This window comes from Mizuhopecten yessoensis, unplaced genomic scaffold (assembly GCF_002113885.1).
Source record: "Mizuhopecten yessoensis strain PY_sf001 unplaced genomic scaffold, ASM211388v2 scaffold11073, whole genome shotgun sequence".
Classification (NCBI taxonomy): domain Eukaryota; kingdom Metazoa; phylum Mollusca; class Bivalvia; order Pectinida; family Pectinidae; genus Mizuhopecten; species Mizuhopecten yessoensis.
Window position 1 is genome coordinate 975,585 of NW_018408866.1, and position 3,739 is coordinate 979,323.

The 3,739-nt window shown below is 33.0% G+C and overlaps 1 long non-coding RNA gene across 1 annotated transcript; it reads left to right on the top strand.

Annotated features, from left to right (window-relative positions):
- The first annotated feature begins 238 nt into the window (after positions 1 to 238).
- LOC110465373 lies at positions 239 to 1,265 on the top strand. The gene is made up of 3 exons (XR_002464601.1): positions 239 to 325; positions 636 to 698; positions 1,013 to 1,265. It is a non-coding gene; the product is annotated as an uncharacterized LOC110465373 (long non-coding RNA).
- Positions 1,266 to 3,739: the final 2,474 nt, after the last annotated feature.

The window sequence follows — 3,739 nt, forward strand, 5'->3', positions numbered from 1 at the left end:
TACCTGTAGCTAGAGTGATCTGAAAGGTGAGCATGTGTGAGTGGTGGTGAGCCCACTTTACCTGTATAGGTATATACATGTACAGGTAAGCATATACTTCTATAAGTGGAACCTTCTAATTGATCACCTGACATAAGATGATGATACCATTGGTTGAGATATTGAAAGAAACATGTTTTTATTGGTCCTCATTTTCCCTCCACTTTTTGTCAGTAAGAAAGATTTCTTTGTATGATTTGGCACTTTCGAGTCAGATCTTGGAGAAGCCACTTGGGCTTACTATTCTACTACTTTTTGCTGAACCTGGACATGGCTTCATACTCCTGTAAGTTTCTATTTGATCTTCTCTATTAACATGTAGTTTGTATAATGTTGTAAAATATGTAATTGCTACCTTTTGAATGTACTTGAGTCTGACAAAATGTTGGAAGACTAAAAGTCGAATTTAAAGTAATGCAAATCTGTTGTAAAAAGTTAAACGGCTTGAACATAAAACTATTTTCATGCATTTATTGTATTTCTGCAGTAACTGAGATTGATAAGATATCTTGGTACATTTATTGGTTTTGTTTTGGTGAAGATGTTTTAAGAGTAATTAGAACCATTGTAACATGTAGTATTTTATTTATGCATAGGACCCTGGGTCGAGTGAATATTGATTACAATTGGAAGAGTCTAGGAATTCGGCCCATGGCCAGGTACACATATGTCTATATATTATGGCGAAGTTTGTATTTTGAGTATCATTCCTAGTTAATGCTAAATGTAATGCTGAGGGTAGATTATCTCCCCTTAGACTGTATCTATAGTGTGTAAAGGTTAATAAATCTAACATATTGTGTATTGTTAGAATGATATGGTTTCATAGATTATTTGAAGTAACATTGAATAAATAGGGTCATATGTATGTATGTATGTATGATAATGTATGTATGCATGCAAGTATTGGTGTAAGTATAGATGTAAGAGATATGTATGTCATCTAAATGTGTCTTATTTGTATCTGTTACAGAATTCAGGATATCCATGTAAAGATATAACAGACAGATATTAATTCATGGAATTTGATGATATACATGCAAGAATAAACGTGAACTGATTAATGAACAGTCTTTGTGAGTTATTCAAACATTCACTGGGAACTAACCCAGCCCAGTTACATACGTTTGTAAACAAAATGGCTGACCGAAAAACTGTTTGCATTGATAGCAAAGGCAGGGGCACTGGGAGAATAAAATAAACAAACGAGTTTAATAAATTCAATATTATATAAACACGATTTCTAGCTTCACACAAATTCAACACCTGCATGTTCAAATTCCACTTGAACTTCTCCGACATACACACAGTCAATGGCGAGCACGTGTAACCGGTTAACTTCATCAGTGTTCCAGTTTCATGGCGGATTCCACAGTATATTTTCTGGCTCATGCACAGTGATAGGCGGAAACATCGAGGTTCACATTCACCAACAACCCTCTCCAAAGAAACGCGCTTATGTTATAGAGAGTGACAATCACTCCAGTCCCTGTAAATTTTTAAAAAGTACAGACTTCGATGTGTATTGTGATGACCTTTACCGCCGTTGTGCCAAATATGTGACGTCACTGCTATTTTCGTAAACGCCAATTCGTTGAATGGTTTTCGTATAAAACATGATTATTAATGTTGTCATGATAATTATCAAAACATTAGTTGATAAAAAAAAAAAAATGATTGTTTATTCATTGAAAAGGTTCTCGGGAAGAAGTTTCTGAAAATATTGAATAAACTCGTTTATTATTTTCATATGAAATTAATAAACTCGTTAAATAAATTCAATATTACATGATCACTCGTGTCAGATCCTCTATATATATACGTTCATCGAATAACAAAGTATAAAAAAAAATTGATTCATAATTATAAATGAGATTAAAGTTGAGAAGGTTTGTTATATCTTGTTGGTTTTTTTGTTCAATATAATGAACATAATCATATATTGCCTTTATGTAACATTATTTAGATTTGTACTGATTTACTCATAAGCAGTATTAGTAGCAATGACCTGTGCACGTACAACATGTACCTGCACATGGACTTTTGGTCAAAGTCTACTCTTACTGTACATATGATATACTGACTGTGACTATATGCTTTACAATGTATATAATTGTATGTGTGTTGGATGTATGATTGTGTTCTGTTTGCGTATTGTTTGTGTAATGTCCTATGAGTTCATCCCCGTTGTGTTTATCATGTTGGAGTTATCTCCCCTGATCATTTAATTAGTATTACTCTTTATACATCTATACTTTTTCATCTCAAAGTATCATTAAATTTTCATAATAGTAACTACATTGTATATATATATTAGATCAAATTTTGAGCTACTCATGGAAAGAATTTACATGGGCTTGCCTGTTATACAATCAATTTGAAAATTACATCTGTCAATAAAATTTGTTAAAATCAAAGTATTTTTCAGAGCTGTTTACGGACATTTATGTTCTAAATGCATTAATTCCTAGAACCCGTCGCAGATCCCTTAGTTCCTTCAGAAGTGGTACAGTAACCCAGCGGCTGATATTGTAATCCTGTACGTTTAAACATAATATGTCTAGTCTTTCAAATAGAGAAGTACGGTGTCTCACCAGCCGGTATGACAGGGCAGTTTAAACTGTGTATAAAATAACTTATACAAGAGGCCCATGGGCCTTAACGGTCACCTGAGTTCTGATATATTTATACAGAAAGTTGATTTTTGTTTTTAAAACATGAACAGAAGTATTATTCAAAGTGAAAAAAACAACAATAAATCAACCTTATTCAAAGTCTAACATACTAAACTATGATATCTAAAAGTAACATAAAAATAAAATACAGATTAACACAAATAATTCACTGGTTGCAAATTTAAAAATCAAAATAAATTAAATTTAACATCTTTCTGACCTAGGTTTCCCTTGTCCTTGCTTTGTCCCACATGTCTTGTCCTTTGTCTTTTGTGTGCATTTGTTTTTTGTCTGTATACCTAATACCTAATGTCATGAATACCATTTATTGATTAATATTTTATTTATATATTAATGTGTGTAGGTTTGTAACTGTAGGTATAGGTGTGTCCGTGTATGAATTTTTTTTTGCCTCTGTATATAGGTACATGCTTGATAAATATATTCATAGTGAATTAATTAGCAACAACTCTTAAGCTTTAAGAGCTTAACCAACAATCATGTACCATATGTGTTGCATCATGTCATGTTAAAAAAAAATGAAAATTAATAAAAAAAAAATAAAAAATTATATATATATATCTAGCATACAGATTTAAGACTGCAAAGTATTTGAATCTAGCACCTCTGATTCTAAACAAGGAAAATGAAGAAATGTTAGCACACTGACTCCTTTGGGCGCCCTTGAGGGTAGAGCCGGCTCAAATTTTTCAGAGTATCAAACTGTCAACTCAGGGTTTTAATTCCAATCCAGTTATCAACATATTATATTCAAAGTATTATTTGCCGTACTAAATTGGGCTGCCCCCCCCCCCTTCCCTAGGGGTAAACGTGAAGACCCTAGGGTCATAAAATTCAAAATTGTATTAGAGCACCTTAAAACCCTTCCATCTATGAAGAGTATTTAATTCTACCACATATCTGGGTCTTGAGAAGAAGATTTTGAAATTTAAGTCAATTCGACCCTTTTTGGCCCCACCCATCAGCCCCTGGGGTCAGTCAGGGCCGATATGTGCATACCATCA